This window comes from Trachypithecus francoisi, unplaced genomic scaffold, assembly GCF_009764315.1.
Source record: "Trachypithecus francoisi isolate TF-2019V2 unplaced genomic scaffold, Tfra_2.0 Lachesis_group17, whole genome shotgun sequence".
NCBI lineage: Eukaryota > Metazoa > Chordata > Mammalia > Primates > Cercopithecidae > Trachypithecus > Trachypithecus francoisi.
Window position 1 is genome coordinate 22,482,574 of NW_022681462.1, and position 24,153 is coordinate 22,506,726.

The 24,153-nt window shown below is 43.9% G+C and overlaps 2 long non-coding RNA genes across 2 annotated transcripts in view; one reads left to right on the plus strand and one right to left on the minus strand.

The window, feature by feature from the left end:
• Window positions 1–24,153, minus strand: part of LOC117062007 — an 87,482-nt gene that overhangs the window by 39,006 nt on the left and 24,323 nt on the right. Inside the window, exon 2 of the long non-coding RNA XR_004428176.1 lies at window positions 22,864–23,037. This is a non-coding gene — a long non-coding RNA (uncharacterized LOC117062007). The remainder of the gene's footprint in view (window positions 1–22,863; window positions 23,038–24,153) is intronic.
• LOC117062006 lies at window positions 11,782–17,837 on the plus strand. Its single transcript, XR_004428175.1, has 3 exons — window positions 11,782–11,902; window positions 15,501–15,653; window positions 16,157–17,837. It is a non-coding gene; the product is annotated as an uncharacterized LOC117062006 (long non-coding RNA).

Sequence of the window (24,153 nt, forward strand, 5' to 3'; positions counted from 1 at the left end):
TCAATGAATTTATGAAAATAGAATAAAATAGATCATGTGCTTGATCATAATAAGGTTAAAAAACCAATAAAAAGAAAAGTAGGAAAAATCCTAAATGTTGGGAAATTAAAATATAGGTATCTAAATAACTCATGGACCACAAGAGAGTAACAACAAAAATTAGAAAAAAAATTAACCGTATAATGAAGATACAGTACATCACAATTTGTGAAATGCAGCTAAAATTATGCTTTAAGGGAAATGGACAAGTTTTTTTAAGGTTTTTTTTATTATTATACTTCAGGTTCTGGGATACATGTGCAACACGTGCAGGTTTGTTACATAGGTATACACGTGCCAGGGAAATGGACAGTTTTAATGCATATATTTAAAAAGAAAAGCTGAAAATTAAATCCATCTTAAGAATATAGAAAAAAAAACAAAAATTAAATATATAAAGTGTAAAAGGAAAGAAGTATAAAGATGAGAGCAGAAACCAATGAAAGAGAAAATAAACATATAATAGAGAAAATAAATAAGAGTTTATTCTCTGAAAGTCCAGTAAAAATTAGGAAGTCTCTACCAAAGCTTATTTAGAAAAAAGTGAGGAATACAAATTATTAACTCAGTAATTAGGCTACCCGGCTAGTTCAGTCAGTAGAGCATGAAACTCTTAATTCAGTAATTAAAAGGATACTTTATTACAGCTTCACCATAACCCCTTTAAGGGGAGTCTGGGCACAAATCTTAATGGCATTGGAAGGATAATAAAATCATATTATGAAGAACTTTATGCCAAAAAATAAATTCACTTGAACAATTTGCTAGATAATCTAACTGACCAAAGAGGACATAAGAAGAAACAGAACATCCGAATGTTCTACTACATATACACTGTATACATACTACATGTGTTTTAAACATTGAATCTGATTTGAAACCTTCCAACAAAGAAATCTCTAGTCCAGGAGTTTCACTAGACATTTAAGGAAGAAATAACATCAATGTTACACAAACTCTTCCAAAGAATAAAAAAATGAGTAAGCACTTCCCAGCTAGTTTTGTGAAGATAGATGCAAAAAAAAAAAAAAAAAAAAGAAATTATGCGTTTACTTAAAAATTATATTCAGCAAATTACAAAACCCAAGAACAAAATCTAAATCACTAGTAAATAGAGAAATACAGATGTAAGTAATAACGAAATGTCACTTTATTCAACAACACCTATTTCTAGAGAAGACATAGAGGCAAATAACTCTTAACATTGTTGGTGGCAATATGAAATGTTATGGTTTTATGAAAAGCAATCTGCAAGTGCCTATAAAATTTACATATATATGCCTATAACCTAATAATTTCACTTCTGGGAATCTAGCCATAACATTAAGAGCACTAGTATATAAGGGTCTATATTTAAAGACATTTATTGCAGCGTTGTTATTGTGGCAACAAAATTAAAACCTGGATGTAAAATTAATGCCTATAAATAAGGAGATGACTGAGAAAATATGGTTCACCCATACCATGGAATATTATATAGCTGTTTTTTAAAAATGAGACTAGAAATTTACCTTTCACTCTAGAGGGATTTACCTGAGGTTTTATTGAACAAGGTGTGGAAAAGTGTATATAATATTCCCTCTTTATATTTTTACAAAAAACAACAGAAAACTCATTATGCATTATGTGTGTGTGTGTGTGTGTGTCTGCACACGTGTACGTGCAATGCAAATGATCACCTCAGCATGGAGAAGATATGGAAGGTAACATACTGGATTCCCTTGACATACTAGTTCACTACCATGAGTTCACGTGCTATTAAAGAAGGAAGGGAGAAGAAAAAGGAGACAAGATGCTAAACAAAACCAAAAGAAACCTTTATTTCTTTATGTAAAATTATCTGTGTATGTGCATAAAGAAATTAAATAACTTTAAAAAACAAAGACCAAATAACAATTTTGTAGTCCTTTTATGAAAGATTGAATAATTTAACTTTTTTGCTTCTTCTATCTTTCCGATAATTTCAGACATTTTAAAAAATTTAATGCAGAATTATAAACCCCATTATTTGCTTTCAAAATATATTAAAAATTGAGCTGTTTTTTCCCTTTTTTCTTGTACTTTTATTGAATATTTACAACATTTTTACTTTAAAAAGGTATTAAAAATGCTCAGTGCAATAATTATAGCTTGCCTCATCTTTCCTTGCTTTATTTTTTTCATAACACACATTGCCAACTGAGATCTTGCCATATGCTCATTTTCCTCCTATCCCCCCACACTGGGATGCGCGTGCGCCAGGCAGGGACTGGGTCTATTGTTTACCGCTGTGTCTACAGTGCCTGGAGGGGTGTCTGGCAGACAGTAGGTGCTCAGTCAATGCTTGAATGAATTTGTGAATGAATACATTTTCTGTTTCAACTTCTGTATATTTGAGTTCATTTCACTTACTCATGAATTTATTTAACACATGTTTAAAGAAGTCTAAATACCAAGTTAGAAATAGGAATAAATGAAGGTAGAAGACATGGTCCGTTCCTCCCGAACAGTGTATGTTCCAGTGGGAGAAAAGACCTGAAAGTCAGTGATTGTTTGGAATGATATGATAAAAGTAAGCATAATGTATTAACGGAGTACCGAGGAGGGGCACTTTTCTCAGACTGTTTGGGGGTACAGGTGTGCAGAAACTTTCAGAACGCAGTCCCCCTGTGAAGGGAGCCAGGGTGGCTGGGGAGGGAATAGCTCTAGGACAGCAGGCAGGGCCACATGGCAGGAGCCAGGATGCCCAAAGGAATTCCACAGGCCACCTGGTTGGAAAGAGCTGAAGGTGAGCAGGCAGGAAGGGCAACGAAGGGCTTCCAGGTCAGCATGACGCTCAGGGTCAAGTGGCACAGGTGTGATTGTCTACTGAGGAATGCAGATGGAATTACAGTAAAAAATATTGTCCTGTTGTCTCTACTAAAGTCAAGTTGGAGGAGAATGGGTCAAGGCAGCTTAGTACTAAATCCTGGGCACCCATTTCCAGCAGAGTTTGCTGGGTCAGCCTCTCATCTGAATCATCTCTGGGCTTCTGCGAATGGATTTCTGCCAGTGTTTCTCTAGGGAAGGTGAGATACAAAGCCTTGAGATGCTGCTGCAGGACTCAGTCCTACGGGTTTGCAGAGGAAGAGGCAGCCTGAAAGCTTCCAGTGGGATTGTCTTCTCATGTCTGAGTCAGTGATGAGCTAAGAACTCCTCTTCTTTATACAGCAGCCCTCTCTATAAATCTCGTGTGAATTCTGGCAATTAGTTATAACAGTTTTTTTGCTTAGTGCACTAATTCCCCTTTTCCAGCACTCTTGGGATTAGTAGTGATAATATCAATAATAGCTATCTATCGGGTTATTACCATGGCTTATTTAATCTTCACAAAAATTCTGAGGCAGTCACTGTTATTAGCCCCATTTCCCAGATGGAGAAACTGAGACTTGGAAGGGTAAGTAGCTTGCACGAAACCATGCAGCCAGAAGGTGACACAGGTCATACCGTGACATTCCAGGTTTTACCAACTTACGAAGCCACATTTCCCTTTAATACCCAAATCACAGAAGTCAGAGCTCCTGTCCCTTGCCCACTCTGTTTGGACTTCCTCAGGAATATTGGTGTGTTCACCCATTGCCTCCTGTGTTCTTCCCATCCTACTCATCACCTAGCTCTGGAACAATGCATGTTCAATGTGTTGCCTTTGGTAGGCTCAAGATCAGCTTCCCTCTAGATACTCCTGCTCTCCTCATACCAACTCTTTCCCAAATGTGGTAATAGCACCCTCCTGCCATTCCTCTGCTGAAATGAGATTGGGATGTAGAATTTAACACAAGCTGGCTGAAAGGTAGGCTATGGCAGGCGGGACTACCACCCAAGGGGTTTACATTGACTATTATCAATGGCTTCCCTCAGAGTCCACGGGCCCAGTATCCTTCATGGGGACCCTCTACTGCCTTCCTCTTTTCCTGGATTCTGGCCTGCCTTGCTGGAGTAAAGGCTGACCCGCATGCCCTGACCCAGCGTGCTATTTGTCACTAAGGCCATGCCAAAGGAATTGTCCTTCAGTGTGACAGCCAAGGCAAGATCCAGTTGAGTCATATCCCAAGGCCTACAGACAGAAGGCAGTTTCCCTCCCTTAATGCTAAGATCCACCTTCTAAGTTTTCATTTTCCAGCCCTATGATTAACCCTCCATAAGCATGATTGACAATGGAAAATCAGCTTCCTTCAAGAAAACCCCAGCCCCATCCGTGGGAAAACAGTCTTGCCCTTTGGCCCTTAAAAGATATCTGAACAGAAAGTTTCAAGTCCAGACATTTCCCAAATTCTAGATTGTTAGGTCTTGAAAAACATCTTCTGTGACCTATTAATAGTCTGATTCAAGCCAAAACCCTTTCATTTTCATCCTTCCTCCAGCAACCCTGTTGACCAAGCCTGCACAGGCTTTCTGTCATCTTCAGGGTCCCCTCCAAGATCTGTGACCAAATGCTTGAAGAGTAACATAGAAATACTTCCTGAGAACAAGCAGTATGATACCAAGTAAGACAGCCTAATCCAGTTGTTGTGAAAGAGGTATTCCTTTAAAGGAAGTAAATCTGTCTACAGAGTGCAATTCTGTCCACCCCTCTCCACCTCCACCACCCTCATTCATGATAACCTGTTAACATTGTTATGCGGAGAAACTCAGCTCTTTGGAAATCCATTGCCTTTGCTTTGCTTAGTCAGAAGGGTCATTGCTCAAGAGTGAATTCAAGAACCCACCTTCAGCAACAAAGGAAATCACTTGAACCTTTGATATCATGGCTCTGTTTCAGCTTCAACCCTCCTCATCAGACTATATAAACCCCAGGACCAATGTTTTCTTTTGAGGACCAAGTTCAGAATGCCTTGACTTTTTCTTCTGTCAACAGACTCTGCCAGGAGATTTCCAAAGCAGATGATTTAAGAGCAACAGTAGCTAACATCGCACCAAGCATCCTTCATACGTTCTATATTGTTTTCCAGGAGAATAAGACTCAGTGAGACTGAGTGGTTTGCCTAATGTTCCATAGCTAATAACTAGGAGAACCATTATTTGAATCCAATAAGTCTGATTCCAGTTCCAGCCCTCTTAACCACTTTTCAGGTGGGGAATGAGAATCTAGCCTGGGAATGAGAAGAATTGCAGACCCATCTCCCCTCTACAGCAGACTGTGAGCACTATGGCATTCTCTTGGTGTGGATTGGGGTCAGTATCCCTCCATGGCATATATAGCCAATATTCAGTATTTAGATGACAGAGACACTGAAACTTGATCAGCCTGAACCTGCAAAATCCTTCCCCTGACTCTACGCTAAACTTGGAGGAGAATGCAGCTCTGTGATGCAGATTCCTCCATTTCCCCACTGTCAAGGAGAGCCAGGGCCAGAGTGTGGTCCCTTTGGGATTCCCTTCTTTCCTTCCTTGCTTTTTCTTCTTCTTCTTTTTTTTTTTTTTTTTTTTTTTGACAGGGTCTCTCTGTCGCCCAGGCTGGAGTGCAGTGGCGTGATCACGGCTCACTGCAGCCTCGACCTCTGGAGCTCAGGTGATCCTTCCACTTAAGCCTCCCAAGTAGCTAGAACTACAGGTGTGTGCCACCACACCTGGCTAGTTTTTAAATTTTTTGTAGAGATGGGATTTTGCCATGTGGCCCAGGCTGGTCTCGAACTCCTGAGCTCAAGTGATCCTCCTGCCTTGGTCTCCTAAAGTGCAGGGATTATAGGCTGACATTGTAATTTCTGTTGGTCTCAGCTCATCTCCCCAGGCTGACATCTGCTACAGATGCTCACTCAACTCAGTGGGCCCTGACATCACTGCAGGCTCCTTCCCGGGGTTCCATATCAATAAAGTATTTGATAGGAGACTACAGGACTAAGTAGAGAGAAGGGATTGGTCAGAGGGAAGAGGTCGAACTGTATCCCAAACTAGTGGAGGTTACCAGCTTAGCTCGGTTCTCTCTATTTTTCTTTCTCATTAGAGTCACTTCTCATGTGCATAGGGCTCTCCCAGGGTTCTCTTTCTCCCTTAGTTTGCTGATCATCCTGGCTATTTGTGTTGGATGCCAAGGTGGAGTTTGATAACTCTTTGTGGTGTTTCCTAATCCAGGCTCATAAGCCCTGTGTTTAACAGGCACTCCTTTGCATCTGTGGTATTTGGTTGAGTAAGTGTATAGGCCCCTTTATTTAAATTATTTTACACAAGAGGTGGCTTTAAATGAATTCAGGTCTTGGATGAATTCTCAGAGCACCAAATATCATTGCAAATGTGATTACTGAACCATTGTTGATAATGTTTTTGAGGTCATAGAGAACTAGAGACGGACCACAAAATGGAAGATTGACAAATGTTGAGTATTTTTCACATAGGCGAGATGGATGGCATGAGGAAAGATGAGTGTGACATCTCTTACCAATAAGATACCAGAATGGACTACTGAGTAGACAGTTCCTGCACACTAAATCACCGTGCATAAACATGGGTTCTCAAGAAACAGCTCATGCCAAATGATCTAGTCTATTTCTACTTGCTTATTTGAGTCAAGCATCAGGAAGTACTGTAGGCATGGCTCTTCCTGACTACAGTGAGCCATTTGAAGAAGTTTCTTTTGAAATCTTAGTAGATAAGATGGAGAAATGTGAGTTGGCTACTGGTTAATTAGGTGGATTTGTAACTGGCTGAACAACTATACCTAAAGAATATTGATACAATGTATTTTAATCAACTCACACACAAGTGTTTATGATATGCTTATCATCAATTACAAATGATGCCAAACTGCAAGGGATAGCTAATAATTTGGATGACAAAATTAGGATTCTGAAGTATTTTGCTAGACTGGAACTTGGATTAAAGATAACAACAACAAAGTGAATGGAGATAGTGTGGAGTTTTCCTTCAGGTGTAAAAAAAGAAATTGTATAAGCACAGGAAGGATAGACATGAGTTAGCAGTAATTCCTTGCATTAGTTGGGGATGCCTTTGGCTGCAAGTAACAAAAATACCTGATTCAAGATGGATAAGGCAATTTATCATCTCCTATAACAAGGAGACAGGCAAAGCAGCTGTGGGTGTGAAAGCTTTACTTCTCTGAGATACTCTAGGCTAGCAGTTGTCAACCAGGGCAGTTTTGCCCCCAGGGGACATTTGACAAAACCTAGAAACATTTTTGGTTGTCATAATGGTAAGGTGGGAGTATGCTATGGCATTTAGTGGATAGAGAGAGATGCCATGGATGCTGGTAAACATCCTACAATGTGCAGGATAACTCCCACAACAAAGAATTCCCGTCCCAAAATGTCAGTAGTTCAAGACTCAGAAGCCCTGATTTACAGTAATTCAGATCTACTGCCTGGAGCCTTCTCTGAAGTCACATGGGGGAAGGGGTAGCTAGCTGAGCAAAATTGGGTTTTCTTAGGAAGGAAGAAACGAGGGATGGATATTGGAGAGTCTGCCATAAAGATACTACATTCATATAAAAAATATTTTTAAATTGATTATGAGCCAGGGTCACTGCCAGCCCAGAAAAGATATTTGTGTGATTTAGAAAAGTCACCCCCCACCCCTTCCTCAGAAACTTTACTGCCATCTGCTGGAAAATTACTGAAGGAAATATGTAAATCTACAATAGGTTGTAAATAGAGCCCCCTAGAGTTGTGCCACACATAACCTCACAATAATTTACAGCATCCCTTCTGCGAGTCTAACATGATCCAGCTGTATAAAATGGCTGTCAACGAAGTAGCTTAGGACTTTACAAACAGGAACTATGTGTCCCAACTAAGGAAGGTCAAAATCTCACCATATCCTACATTGGTCACACCACAGCTGGAATTCTTGATAAATTCTTGGTTTCATAGTTGAAGAATTCTTTTTTTAAGTGACCAAAGAAAGTTGGACTGGAGGAAGAAGTGTCAAGGAGTCATAATATATGAGAAGTGTGTGTGGAGGAAGGAAGGAACTGGAGATGTAGAGCTAGTGAAGAAACACTAAAAGTGAACTGGAGCGTTATCTCCAAGTATCTGAAGGGTTTTAAGGGGATAGGGACCAGACTCAATCTGTTTCTCCAAAGGGCAAAACTGGGTCCAATGAGTGAAATCATAGACTCATGAGAGATGGCTGGAAGTGACCTTGGTGGTCAACGAATCAAACCCATTTTTCAAACATCCCTCTTACAGTACTTCCGCAGCAGCTACCCTGCCAGCACACCTTCAGTGCAGGGGCAACCCTGTGATCTTTAGGTGATGCTAAAGTGTTTTACGTTACATTGAAGTCTGCCTCCTCTGGCTCTCATCCGTCATTCCCTGTCTCCTTAGCTGCTCTCTTGTGACAGGTTGGTTTCAGAGGCAGATTTGCTCTACATAACGAAGGAAGTTTCACAACCAGGGTTTCCATCCAGTGGCTTCAAGTAGAAGATGGAACACCATTGGTCAGGGATCAGATCCCTCATCTATCAAATGAAAGAGTTAAACCTAGAAGATCTCTAAGTTATTTCCTGCTATCCAAGTGGATTAAGGTCTCTGGGCTACAAAAGTAAGAGTTTGATGTTGCTGCCAAGTTTTTCTTCTCATTTCCTCACCCTCCTTGTACACGTTTGCACGATTTGGCACTTGATTTTACCATAATTAATTTAATCAGCCCCCAACTCATGAACCTTTAGAGTGTTTCCAATTGTTCATTATTACAAACCATACTGCAATAAACATTCTTATATATTACTTTGGGGCACTTGTGTAAATATTTTTATAGGTTAAGTTCCCAGGAAAGGAATTGTTGAGTAAAAGGGATAGACATTTCCAACTTAATCTGCCTTAGTGATTTGCATTAATTTACCCACACCAATACTGGACAATTGTACTCAATCATTTCTGTCAAACTGAAAAATTTGTATTTGATTTTTTACTTCTTTGATTATTAGAGAAGTTAAGCATTGATTTCTATGAATTGCTCCTCTTCATAATCTTTGCCCATTTTTCTATGAGTTATCAATATTTTCTAAAAGTTATTTATATGTTGTGGATATTAATGACTTGTTAAGGTGTATGTATAGTATATTCAAATATTATTTCCAGTTTTGAATATGTCTTCCTAGATCTATTTAGATCTTTTGCTAGAGAGAAGATTTTAATAAAATCTGACAATGTTTTATGTTATAAATTTTAGGTTTTAAGTTATGCTTAAAAAGCCATTTCAAATGGAAAATATTATGCAAATATTCTCCAATACTTTTATGGTAAGATGTTTCATATTTAGTTACTTAATTAGTTTGAATTTTTAGAATGCAGTGTCAATTTATTATGTACATTTTTTAAAATGAATATCTGAATATTCTGATCCTATTTATTTAAAAAAGACCCTCTCCTATTACGATTGCCACTTGGTTACATATTTACTTCCCATTTATACATGTGTGCATCTATTCTTACACTTTGAATTCTCTTTCATTCGACAACTTACCTTTTTCTGTACTTGTATCATACAATTTTCAATACCATGGCTTTATGGTACTTTTTGATTGCTCATAGAATAAATTCCCTTGTAATTTTCTTCTTTTCAAAAAAATAGAATTGATTTTTCCTTGGAATTCAGTTAAATTAATGGAGCAATTTGGGGATAATTGATATTTTTATACAATTAAATCTACTCATCCAAGAACTTGTGTCTGTTCACTTACTAATTCAAATATTCTTCTATGTCTTTGAAGAAAATTATTTATTTTTTATATATGTCTTATACATTTCTTTTTAAATCTGTTAATAATTATTTCATAGTTAAGCATGCTCTTTGAAGGATTTTATTAAAATTTTCTAACAGGTTTTTGTTGCTATGTAGGAAGCCTATGGAGTTTCATTTTTTTAATATAAATTTAATCCGAATGCTTCACAGAACTCAGTTTACATACTTAATGGCTGATTATCTTGGATATGTCATTTATTCACATTATCCACAATAATGACGATTTTTCCTTTTTAATTTACTATATGTAGTTCTTTACTCGATTCTTTCATTATTTTGGCTAGAACTTTCAGAACAATGATAAATAATAGCCGTGATGGTGAGCATCTTTGTCTTATTCTTGATTTTGGTGGTGTTTCTAGTGTTTAATCATTAAGGATGATGTTCAATGATTTTATGATACTTTTGTCTATTTAGTAAACTCTCCTTATTCTCATGACTTACTAGGAGAATATAAAAAGGACAAAATTTGAATTTTGCCAAATAATATTTTGACATCTATTGAAATGATCATTTTTTTCTTTAGCTATTAATATAAATGTATGGATATCTACTACTGAACCAGACTCGAACTTCTGAAATGCTTAGTCATGATATTTTTATCTTTTAATACATTGTTTCACCGAAATTTTCAATAATTTATTTAGTATTTTTACAGTTCCATAAATTGGTCTATATGTTGGCACCGTCTCTGTCAGATTTTGGTATCAGGGTTAAATTAGTCTCATAAAATTGCTCAGGAAGGACTTCATCTCTAAGTATAGATAAGAAATATTTGCCCTATAGAGATGTGATAGATCTCACTTATAAAACCATCTGCCCTGAGGTATTTGGGGTGTTAAGTATTTTATTACCTTTGTCCTTTCTTCTGTGATTATTGATCTTTTAGATCTTCTGCCTTTTCTTGAGCCATTTTTGTGATTTACACTTATATTAGTGGTCATTTCATGTAGAATTTCAAATTTACTGAAATAAATATGTATGTGATATTAAATTTTTAAAAACTCCCTCTACATAAGTAGTTGTATCTTGATATAGTTTGGCTGTGCTCCTACCCAAGTCTTATCTTGAACTGTAGCTCCCACAATTCCCACATGTTGTGGGAGGGACCTGGTGGGAGATAACTGAATCATGGAGGCAGTTTCCCCCATGCTGTTCTCGTGGTAGTGAGTAAGTGTCATAAGATCTGATGGTTTTATAAAGGATTTCCCCTTTCACTTGATTCTCACTCTCTCTTGCCTGCTGCTGTGTAAAACGTGCCCTTCACCTTCCACCATGATCCCACGTGGAACTGTGAGTTTATTCAACCTCTTTTCTTTAAAAGTTACCCAATCTCAGGTATGTCTTTATCAGCAGCATGAAAATGTACTAATACATATCTACTTTCTTACTGAGAAAATTACGTATTTGTATTCTTTTTTACTCCTTTTTTCACCAGTCTTAAAAAGTATCTATTTTTTAAAAATCTTTTCAAAAGAATTTCACAAGTAGAAAAATCACATCTATTTTGTTCATCTCAACATCCTCAGTGACCTTGTGCAGTACCTAGACATAGGCACATAATAAATATTTATTGTCAAGGTAAATCAATAGAAACTTGTTTTGATTTTCTGTATCATTCCTATTTTTTTCTCTCTACTGCTTCATTTTTTTCATCTACTTTATTTTGATGTTTGTTGTTTCTCTTCTAGTTTCCGGAATAAAACTTTCAGCCAGTTCTTTTCAAACTTTTATTTATAATAAAATAATTAAACAATGAATTCTACTCTGAGTGTAGCTTTGGTTTCGCCCCATAAGCCTTGATATATCTTGTTTTTTATTATTAATTTTTAAGTAGATAGTAATTTTTTAAATGGCTATCAATTATTTTATTTTAGAAAACCATTTATTTTTATTATTCCTAGGTTTATTGCACTATAATGGTTTTGGAAATATCTTGAGAATTTTTTTATATAGTTGTACATGATCAATTTTTGTAAATAATTTACAGGTATTCAAAAAGGATTTTTTTCTATGTATTAGGTATGAAGATAGGAGAATACACAAGAAGAAGCAGGTTTGGGAGAAGATAATGTGTCCAGTCTTAACTTATTGCTTTCAAGTTGCCTGCAAAAATGACAGTGTTGGTGTCAGTACGTGGGGCCACCAGGTGGGTCTGGGGTTCAAGAAAAAGATGCACCTGGGAGTCATTGCTGTGTGTGGTAGTTAAGGCCAACATATATGAGATTATTCCAAGAACATGTAGAGTGAGAAAGGCTAGCTGCATGGGCAATTGACCACACAGGACCCGTACTCAGAGGGCATATGCTTGGTTTAATGCTCTGCTGTCGCCATCTTGAATTTCTTAATATTTGTTGAACCATGGAGCCACATTTTCATTTTGCACTGAGCCCTGCTAATTATGTACCAGTTTCCGAGCGTGAAAAGGGCAAAGACAAACTCTGAAGCACCAAGCTCAAAGAGGTGGGCAGTGCAAGAGAAGCCGGGGAGATTACGAGGGATCCCGGTGCCAGGTTGGAGGAGATGTTGGAGAGTTGCGTCATAGGAGTGGCAGAGGTCAGGGTCTCACAAGGGCCATGTTATGCAGAAGAGTTGTGGATGAAGAGGTGTGGGAAGCAGCCAGGTTGCACTGTTTGAGGTGTGAAAAGGACAGGGACATGTAGGCAACAAGGGTGGACAAAACAGACTTCTAATTTGGTGACGCAGTATGGAGAAAGATTCAGATTCTGAACACTTCTTACACCTTCTGCTGCCACTATTGTAGTTCACACCCCCACGGGCTCCTGTCTGCACTACTACAGCAGCCTCCTGACTCCTCCATGCTTCATCCTTGTCCCCAGGGGTCACGGTGATTGTGCTGAAACTTCAGTCAGATCACGTCACGCCTCTGGCCAAACTCACCAAAGGCTTCTCATCTCAGAAGAACATCAAGTCCTTCCTGTGGCCTCCGTGGCCCTACTGGGTCCAGTCCCCACCCCCTGTTCCCTGCTATGCTCCCCTTCACTCACGTGGCTCCAGCCACACTGGCCTCCTTGGCTTCTCCCTGTGCTTTCAAACTGCCTCACAGCTTTACCTGGAAAGTCCTTCCACCATTCACTCCTTGACCAACTTCCTCTCTTCCTTGGGCTCTGCTCAAATGTAGCCTCTCCGGGAGCTCCTCCCTGGCCAGTCTGTCCATGCCTGCTCCTCCTTACTGTATTTTCATCACAGCCCTCAACATCACCTATCTTACAGTGTAGTTACTGGCTTCTTTTTGTGTTTCCACCCATGGGAGAGTAGACTATTGGCTTTGCTCACAGCTTGTCTGTTTGGATGCTCTTGTAGAAGGACAGTGGCCCAGGAGGATATCAGCAGCTATGTGGACCCTATTCCCAAGCCAAAAACTATGATATCTTGTCTAGTAACGAGAGGGAATATGCATTTATTTATCTGTTTGTGTATACACCTCTTTGTTTCAGAAAAGGATTTAAGGCAGTTTACAAAGATGCATAAAATTCAGCAGGACGACATAAATTAGAAGCAGGTGAGAAAGAAAAAAATGTAAAAGCACGGGTAAAGCCATAAAATGGAGCCAAGGATGGGACTAATACAAAATAAACATACCATAAACTTTGATCCATTTGCTAAGGGTGGGCCACAAATTTGGCTCTAAAATTTCTAACAGCCAGTGCCAAGATGAAACATGATCAACTGCACAATTCCCAGGATCCTCAAGATTAAAGCAAACCACTAGCCCAGGAGAAATGCATACATTCCTGGTGTCCCAGAGAACAGAAAGAAATGGCTCCTTAACCCCTCCCAGAGATAACAAGGGAGAAGACAGTGAGCAATTTGCTCAGAGGCCTCTTTGCAGCAGACACAGCCATGAGCTTTGTGTCTTACATTTCTTAGCCAGGCTTATGGGAGTCTGACTAATGTGAAATGCAGTTATTTGGTGGGCTAGGGCTCAGGGTTCTGTCCAGCCATAGGAGTGCCTGAGCAACTGGTGGAGGGTGTAATCTACAAATGCTGTCTTTTTTTTGTTTTTTTTTTTGTTGTTGTTGTTTTTTTGAGACAGAGTTTTGCTCTGTCACCCAGGCTGGAGTGCAGTGGTGCAATCTCGGCTCACTGCAGCCTCCAGCTTCCACGTTCAGGTGATTCTCATGCCTTAGCCTCCCGAGTAGCTGGGACTACAGGGTCACGCCACCATGCCTGGTTAATTTTTGTATTTTTTTTTAGTAGAGACAGTCTTTTTTTTTTTTAGTCTCGAACTAGCCTGACCTCAAGTGATCCATCTGCTCCGGCCTCCCAAAGTGCTGAGATTACAGGTGTGAGCCACTGCGCCCAGCTCGCGTAATGCAGTCTAAGGAGAGCATCTTTAGGCGAAGTTTCAGGCAGATATTGGGTGACTGTGGGTTCTCATGACTGGCACCCTGACTGTCATGAGAATATGACAAGACTAGGTGACATAGCTTTGTTTGAGATCCACTAGATGTCAAACTGCAAAGAGGTTGGACATCCCCTAAGAAAAATGAAGCAGGTCTAACAGGGTCTTGTTCCCTCTCTCAAGATGAGCAAGATTCTTCCCAGAAAACAAGACCAAGATTCTTCCCAGGAAATAATGATGAGCCCAGTGCGATAGAGTGACTTCAGCCTGGGAACATTTTAAAGCAGACCCAGACAAACACCTACCTAATTTGTGTGTGTCAGTAAAATCTCCTTCCTGCTGTACCTTCCAAGATAAACCATTTGTGAAACACATGGCAAGTTAACTGAGAGGAGACCTGTGTGGGATAATTAACTGTCGTTAAAAGCCAAGGGACAGCCACCAAAAATAATGACTTTGCTGATAGAGTGTTTGATCTGAAATCTTTCTTTCTGGCAATAATTAAATAGCAGGGCCAGCTGTGTCCTGGGATTGAATACTGAAATCAAGCTGCTTCAGAAAATCCAGACTGCAGGCCTGTGGGAGAAAAAGCAGAGCCATCGTGGCCCCTCCCCAGGCCCGCTCCCCACCCCTGATAAGGATCCCAGCCACCTCCCTGCTTCCCTGGGGTGTTGAAAGGCTCCAAGATAGCAAAGTGCCCCTCCTCTGAGATCCTGGGAAGGAAAGTGCTAGGCAAATAAGAAACATGGCATAGGACAAAGAGTAGCTGGAAGACTGGAATTGCAAGGAGGGCTCTGGGCCTCTCAGTTCAAGCCCTGGCTCCTGAAAACAGGATCTCAGCTCCATGGCCAAGTCAAAGCAGTGGGTTGGGCAGCCTTTCTGAGTATCTTCCCCAAATTTTCCTTGACACAGATTAAAACATCCTGTCAAATCCACAAATACTGAGCACATTCAACGACCAAAGTCCAGTACATCAATGTCCCCAAGAAGTGGCCTGCTTCCCTCCTGGCCACCTAGCAGCTTCCTCACTCTGTGAACCACTTCTCAACCTCCCAGCCTCCCTGCACTCCTCATACCTCTTTCTTTTACCTCACTGATACCTGTAGCAGAATTGGTCCCTTAGAGAGAGGTCAGTCCTAGCCCTGTGGGCTACATCCTCTGGCCTCCCTGGCCCCCTGAACTTTGATCTGGCTGCCTTTCTCCATATTCACACCCTCTTGCTTGTTCTCTAGGGTTAGTCATAATAACCCCTCATGTTAACGGGGCAGGAGATCACCTTAGATCTGCCCCACAACCCCAAGAAGGTGAGTGGTTGGAGGCTATTATCTCAGTTTTACAAATCAAGAAATGGGCTCAGAATCATCCCATGGTTTTCCCACAGCCAGACCACAGTGTCCAGGCAGGGAGCAGAACTCACAACTCCAGGCTCCCAGCCTATGAGCCGCCACACCCATCTCCAAACCCAAAACCAGCCACTGGCTCCAGGACAAGTCATCCTTGCCCAGTGAGGGCAACTGGAGTACACAGTATGCAGGTGTGTGTGAGGGGCAGAGGCCAGGAGGTGGGGAGGGCTCTCTGGCGTTCCATCACTTCCATAGCTCCTGCTTTATGGTATCAGGAAATGACCCAGCCAGAGGGAACCCCACGAGTTCCCCCACTGCAACCCTTCACTTTACAGATGGGGAAACTGAGCCTCAGGATCCTCAGTAGAGTGCCCACTACACGATGGGAGCTGGGCACCAGCACCCCTAGGTGAGCACTGCGGGGCCAGATTCTCACTTGGCCACACACCATGCACACATCTCCCTCTGCCCGTCGAGTTCTTCTAAGCCACCCTGACAAGGCCTGGCCGTGGGTTCTTTTGGAAAGAGCATTGGACTGCGCACTGGTAGCTCCCCCTTCCAGGCCTCGTTTGGCAGCTGACCCTCGGGTGGCCTTGAGCCTTTTCTCTAAAATGTAAGAGCCTGTTCTCAGCCTTTCCCACAAAGGGCTTGACCTCGAGAAGCTGATCAGACTCTGGCTTAATGTTTATTCTAGGATTCCAGGACTTCCTTCAAGAAAGGAGTACTCTCCATGAACAGATAAGCTGTGGCCCGGGGAGGTGGGAAGCCACGGAGGGCAGAACTGGAGGAGTGAGGGCTGGATGGCGGTTGGAGGTGGAGGCGGGAAGCCTGCCTGGAAGGAGGGGTAAAGCTCTGAGGAGGAGGAAGAGCAGGTGCCCCAGGCCAGGGAGAGGGCAAAGAACAGGGTTCTGGCCCATTTGGGGCTCCATGAGGCTGCAGCCCAGCCCAAGGCCCTGAAGTCCTAGGACATCCAGTCCCTTCATTCACCAGCTAGAAAAGCCGAGGTCACCTTTAACTCGTATCAAGTTTGAATGGTCCTGGCCAGACACTTTGACACACAGGGTCTCCTTGCTGCTCCACAGCCTACCTGTGCCTGGGGATTTAGATTCCTATTTTGAAGACAAGAAAACTGGGATCAGATAAGTAAGGTTAGAGCAGAAGTACAGCAGCAGCAGGGATTGCAGGGCCTGGGCTGTGCTTTGTCCCCTGTGTAACCCTTGGCCCCAGCACACCCTGTCATGACCAGATCCCATGTCTCTGGACTGATGAACACAAATGCGTAGCTCATGAAGAGAGGCTAGGAATCTAAGGCTGCTCCCAGCCAGGGAAGCAGAAGTGTCCTGCCTCAAATGTCAGTATTTCATGTTCAACACTCAACTCATCCATGTGCTACTCTTTTTATTCATTTCACGCATCACGCACATATGGATTTAGCTCCTTTTGTGTGCCGGGCACTGTGCTCCACTGGAGTTTCACAGTGTGTTTAGGGCATGGGCTTTCACATGTTATCACTAAGGTGCACTCGAGCACAGCTGGAATGTCTAGGGGGAAGCTCTGCACCTGAACCCCCATACCCTCCTGAGGAGCTGTATCCTCTGCCTGACTCTATCGAGGTGAGGGGTGGAGGCTGTGGGAGTCAAGGAGGAGGAGGGAGAGAGAAAGAGCCTGAGAGAGCTATAAAAGTGAGGCAGTAATCACTGGAGAAGTTCTCTCCATCATTAAAGAGGATCTTAATTAAGGTCCCTGAAACAGACACCCAAAACAAGCAGCAGCTGTGGGAACCAGGCCTGGCAGGGGGAGCACAGCCGCCCAGGGGTGCTGGGTGTTACTGGCCAGCGCCTCACCTGTCATTAGGGAGTGGGAATTCACCCCACATCAAAGCCAGCCAGGAAGGAATGTGACAAATGCCATTCACCTTCAAAACAGTGATGAAAATAAATGCCAAAGACTGCCAACCATTGTGTGCGAAAACTCCTCAGGCAGAAGGCCTATCCCCAGAGAGAGGTGAGGTGTGTCCAGCTGAGAAGCAAAGAAGAGATGCCTGGGTCTGGGAATAGAGCCTTCCCTAGACTGTGGCCGCCCGGACCTGGACACGCCTCTCCTGGCCATTGGCCTTCAGTTTGCCGGGTGCTAAGACCCTGGGAAATCCCTTTCTCCTACTGTCCCATCACTCTGGGATACCTTAACGTTGTTGCTTTACTCTGCTGGTGCTTAAGGAATCAGAGGACATCCTGGGTGGAGTCTCTGCCACCCTTGAAGAAGGACACCGTCATGGTCCATCTTGGCCCCCCTGACTTTCCTCTTCTGGGAGGCAGTTATTTTCTCTTTGTTGTTTATAATATGGATAATCCCTGACCAAAAATAAATAGATAAATAACTTCTGAGTCCGGGTGCTTCGTTACATATGGCGTAATCCAGAATTTGAGGGAATGGGGGCAAGTTGACAAGATGAGTTTATGGCTGATGCGGGCAGGGGTTAGCCAGTGGCACCAGGCTGGTGGCATGAGGCAGCAGAACTCTTTTAGTGCCAAGCTGTGTTGACACACACATTGGGTTAATACAGGGAATTGTTCATCTAGGAGTCTTTTGGAGCCTGCCTTTAGCCGAAAGCAGAGAAATCACGGCCCAGAGACTAAGAGACAGAAGCATGAGCAAAGAGAGATCCAAAGAGAGTTGGGGAGGCGGATGGGATGCATCAGCCACAGAGTAGTCTTTACTGAGACACCTGAGTTTCCCAAATAGCTTTCTCCTGCCGCTTGACCTCCAAACCCAACACAAAGAGGCCAGCCTCTCCTCTCCTACCCCCACCTTGAACTTCAAATCCTGTGAGCATCCCAGGGCAAGTTCAAAGCAACGTCCAACAACCCCTCTTATTCCTCAGAAGCAAGTGTGGCTGAGGCTCCATCACCGCCTTCCCCTGGGGAGGACCCTGAGCTCCACAAGGCAGCAAAGCAGGTCTGTTTTATGGCCTCTGAAGAGACTTTGTCATACTGTCACCTCACGCTGACCAGACTTCAGTAATCTCGGGGGAATGGGGAGGGGCCCTAATCCACCTTGGGCCTACTTCATATCGATACCAAGGGCCAGGGGAATTCAGGGAGCCATGTGGACTGGAAAGGCCAGAAAAGGCATCCTGGTGGAGGGGGCATGTGATCTGGGCCTTGAAGGGTAGATAGGAGTTGAAACAGAGAAGAGAAGATAACCTCTGCAGTCACACCCGCAGGACCATGAATTGGTGGTAGGGGGGACATAGGCGATAGGATGAAAGACTTAGGCTTGAGCCACAGTCGATAGGATGAAAGCCACGTTGGAAGAACAGCTGTATGGCCCTGCAGTCAGAGGCTGCTCTGGGTTGGGGAGGACACCGTGGAGATAGAAATCAGGAAACAAGACCACAGGGATTGCACTAGGAGGTGGCATGCCCAGGAACCGGGGCATCTCCCCTTCAGGACCACATCTCTCCTTGTGGTCACTGAGACACCTTGAAGTGTCTCCAGTGGGACACCAGACCATCCTCCTCTGCATTAAGCGTAAGGGAGGCATAAGGTGTGATTTGGCTGCAGCATGCAGGCTACAAGTCTTTCCTAAGGGGGAACTTCCTAAGTGTGAAAATCTCCTACAAGTTAAGGATGATCTTAGAATCCTTTGCCCTGAAGGCTTTTAACAAGACCCTTGTCTGCTAACTGCTGGATCCCACTCCTCACCTGTGAATTGCAGACCCTTAGTTTCCGGGGAATGGGACTCGGAAAGGTCAGAATTTGGCCTCTCTGCCACTTTCACAATAATAACAAATAATTATGATTATGGCAGCTGCTGACATACTATGTTCCAGACACTGTTCAAAGTGCTCCAAGTGCGTCAACTCTTTTAATCTTCACAGAATCTTATCAGGTACTATTTTCCCCATTCTACAGTTGGAGAAACTAAGAAGCAAAGGCAAATCACTTGCCCCAAATCACTCAGCAAGGAAATGGTGGTGTGGAGATCTGAACCCACGCTTTCACACGCTCTACAAATCTGTGCATCTTTGAATATCCTCCACTTTGCTCTCACAGCATTTCCCAGGAACCCTCTGTACTCCCAGGTCTGTGTATCAGACAGAGCAGAATTAACATGAAAAAATCAAGGCTACAGCAATTTCATGAATGTCTGAATGCTGCAGGGCATCTCTATATGTTATGAAGTTTGGCATGGAATAAAACCAAGGGGCCATTTTTCCAAATTCTAAATGTGAGCCCAGCATCTGACAAGCGGTTAAACATAGAACACCAAGATTTACAGGAAAGCCAGGTGTGGGGTTTGCACTAGGCTCACATGAAAGACTGTGGCTGCTCAGCAAGGGCAGTGGTCTTGAGACTGCAGACCTCGGGGGTGCCTCTGTGGAGAGGCAAGGAGGAGACCCCGGCCAGACCTGAGGGCATGGAGGACACTGGCTGTAAGCCAGCCAGCTTCAAATAGGGGCAGCAGCAGGGGCAAAGTGGAGATGAGTGCTATTGTCCAACAAACCAGGTGACCCTGAATGTGACCATCTCTTCTGCTGCAGGAGAATTTGCTAGGCGAGGGGGAAGAGGGGCACCATGGTAACATGGTCTCAGGCTGGCATTATAGCCCGTGCTCTTGTGATCGTGCCATCTCAGCCAAATTTAAAAGTAAACAAATAGGCAGAGGACAGAGCCTTCCATCAGTGCATGATCTGGACGACATCTGCAGGGCCCATTGTTGGCGCCCTGATTCCAATCTACCCTTTGGTTGCTGGTCTTGTTAGAAAGTCAGAAGTGTGTTAAGGCTTCCACTCTCAAGACACAACTATCAACTTTTTAAGTATACACACACTTGAAGAGTAAAACCAATCACCATGCCCTGGTGGTCACTCACACAGCAAATAAAGAGTGAACTACACTGCAGACTACAAGTTTGTGTGCAGGACAGTGAAGGAAAACTGGGCCAGTGCATTGGAACTGGCTTTCTGACAAAGGATTCCAGAACCTACTTGACAAATGGAATTTCCACTCCCATCCTGGGAGAATGGCGCACACAGGCCTGATTAGCTCACCTTGTTTTAATGATCCTGAAGTTTCCCCAGCTCAGAAATCACAGCTGGGCAAATCCCCAGCTGGATGAACACAGGCAAGAGGGTGTTTGTGGTGGGTGGAGGCCCTGTCCTTTCTCTGCTGGAGAAAGCCATTTATGACCTCACGGGATGAAAGGAACTAACGCAGGCCCACTGAGCTGTTATTATAACAATTATCAAGACCTATCACCTCCCTTTGGGAAATGTTCTTTCAAGTTGCAGTGGCCTGGTATATCCTGGCTCACTCTTACTCACAATCATTACTGCTGCCCAGGGCAAGTTATGAATGCTTTTCTTCCAACGTGGATGGATGCGATCCTGTTTAAAGGGCTATAGCTTTGCAAGGGGTTCATTAAAGCCACTGCAGGTTAGAGGTAGGGAGCATGTGTGTGCATGGGTGTTCAAGTGCCCGGCTGTTCCATCCCATGGCAGCATTCCCCCAGCTTGCCCAGGTGACTAAACATGCCAACACGGGGAGGCATGGACGGCATTGATCCTGCTCAACCTCAGTGGTTGGGAGCACCAGGAGGAGAAGGGAGGAGGACAAGGGAAATGTTTTCCCAATTTTTTCCCCTGCGGAGTGACTCAACCCTGCTACACCCAAGCACCATAAGCCTCTGCACACTGGGTTTGGGGCTCCAGGACATGCATGGACCCTATTTCCTTCTAGAAGTTAACTCAAGACCAGAGTTCTCCCACTTGGGCCTCTTTTTTTTTCTTTTTTCTTTCTTTTTTTTTTTTTTTTTTGAGACTGAGTCTTGCTGTGTCACCCAGGCTGGAGTGCAGTGGCACAATCTCAGCTCGTTGAAAGCTCTGCCTCCCGGGTTCAAGCAACTCTCCTGCCTCAGCCTCTCGAGTAGTTGGGACTACAGGTGCCTGCCACCACACCTGGCTAATTTTTGTGTTTTTAGTAGAGACGGGGTTTCACCATAATGGCCAGGTTGGTCTCAAACTCCTGACCTTGTGATCCACCCGCCTCAGGCTCCCAAAGTGTTGGGATTACATCCGTGAGTCACCATGCAGGTCTCTTTTTTTGTGGATCCAAGGCCACTTGGAGAAGGAGGCTCCCTCCTCCCACCCCAGCCACTACTAGACTGTCCCCATTACAATGGGTCAATGGGCGGGGCCGACAGCCGGGGGGAAGTGGGAATGGATTCTTGGGGTTTTTTATTCACTGCTAAGAGTCAAAGCAATAGATACTTGAGGCAACAGTGTCAAATCTGCAGGAACTTTAGAAAGATCTATTGTGTCTTTACATTCTGTTCATCTTGTAGAAGTGGATACTAAGGCTCAGAGAGGTGGATGCTTTGCCCAGGGGCACACAGCTGTGAGTAGCAGAGACAAGGTAGAACCCAGCATTGCCACTCTGGGATATCAAAAAATAGGTTTCTGTGCAATCACTTAGGAGGCTGTTTATGCTTCACTGAAAAATGTTTTTGAAATGGAATATTTTTTAGAAATGTCCTTTGTATTGAGTCCTTTGGGACTCAGTCATGTAAGCCTCATGTTAACTTTATGAAATAAGTAGGAACATTATCCTCATATTAAAGATGAGAAAACCAAGCCCCAGAAAGTCACGCGTTCAGGGTTACACAGCTAGAAAGTGGTGGAGTGTGAATTCCATCCTAGACGGCCCCAGTCATGCTCTCTGCACCTTAACATGAGACTCCCAATCCTTCATGTCCCAGCAGCAGACAACTCTGGAAAAGACTTCCCACACCGTAGAGTGGTGACTGAATTTCTCCCTCCTGTCTAGAAGCCCTCCAGGGAGTCAGTCCACTGGACATGAGCTTTGGAGGATGGGCAGGTCTGGCTGGGGCTCTCGACCCTCCCAGAGCGGGCAAGGTGTTTTGTACTTAGTGACACTCAACAGATGCTCATGGAGCTGCCTGGATGCACAAGGCACCTGAAAGTAGAGCCCTCCTTTACTGCCATGCTCCTCTTCCTACCCCAGGTCAACTTCTTGTCTAACTAACCTTACACACCCTCAGGGTTATAATAATGTTGAGCTTCCAACTTTTATTTTATTTTATTTTATTTTATTTAGAAATGGGATCTTGTTCTGTCACTCAGGCTGGAGTGCAGTGATGCAATCATAGCTCACTGCAGCCTCAAACTCCTGGGTTCAAGCGATCCTTCTACCTCAGCCTCCAGAGTAGCTGGGACCACAGGTGCATGCCACCATGCCCAGCGATGGGCTTCTTTTTAAAAGGTCAATTCTGTCCTCCAACAGGGACAGGAAGGGAGATTTACCTAGTAACACATTCCAAAGAAGATAGCACAGGCTCTCTTGGGTTTTGAGCAATATTCACTTCCTCTGGTTTACTCACTTGGCTTCTCTGCATAGTCAAGACCATCAGCCGCTGACCTAGGTGGTCGGTGGTCTGGTCCCTCAGTTTCCCCCCACATAGATTCTAGAAGCTTCTGTCTCCTGCAGGTGTAGAGGGTTCCTCTGTCTCAGTCTGGGGTGGAGGTGCACAGGCATTCCGGGTCCAGGACAAGGCCTAAGGCAGAGTCAGGGAGGAAAGGAGACAAACTGAATGGAAGGAGGGTGAGAAGAAGGGAGAGAGCTAGCAGGAGTGTGAGATGACAGAGAGGAGAAGAGAAAGGAAACGAGAGGTGTTTACAATCAGGAAGGCAGCCTCTGGAGGTAAGAGAACAGCAGGTGGGGAGGAGAGAGGCAAAGGAAGAGAGGGGAGGAGTAGAAAGAGGCAAGAGAAAGATCATGGATGGAGAGGACCACCAGGTCCCCAGGAAGGGACAGTGTTGTGCAAGGAGCTAGGGGAGGGACTGGTTTCCCTTACCCTGGGGTTGCCAGGGTTGTCCTTGGAAACAGCTCCCACAGCAAGGCTGCCCCTGGGTCAGGTCAGGGAGAAGCAGGACAGAGGGTGGGTGAGCGGAGACAGCAGTGGGGAGACAGCCTCCCTAGGCAGCCAAGGATACAGGAGGAAGGGAAGAAAGGGGAGAGAGAGAAAGGCTGCCTCTCTGGGCTGGCCCAGGGATCCCTGGGGTCCCCACAGGACCCCTGACACAGCCTCACCTTTGTGAAACAGCCCTTCCTCTCTCCAAGCTCTGACGTCTCCCTCCCCAGTGGCCAGCGACACAGCCCCCATCCATCACAACCCAGGAGGAAGGAGGAAGGGAGGGTGTGTCCATGGTTCTGAGAATCCAGCGCAAAGCCCCCTGTGGCAGCACCTTCCCAGGCACTTCCCCAACAGGTGCCATGGGGGCAAAAGCATCCTTGGGAGGTGGGTGGGGCAGGGATTCTTCCACCCATTCTATAGATGGGGAGACTGAGGCTGCAAGAGGCAACTCTTCCTGCCTGTCAGTGGCAAAGTGCTTAGAACAGACCCTGGGCACACAGCGACTGCTCAGTAAATATCAGCCATGGGTGTCACTGCAAAGCCTGGACTCTTCTGCTCATTTGGACCCCTCCCAGGGTGTGCTCTTTCAACACTTCCCTGGACCCAGATCCTAGCTCTTGTTTCAGGGAAATGGGTGTCCGGGAAAACCTACCAGAGGCACCGGCAGGAGAGGAGGAAGGGCAGGTGGTAGGCTCCAGCCTGCCCGTGGGCTCTCAATCCAGGCATCAGGAGGTCCGTGTGAACTTGGGTAAGTTA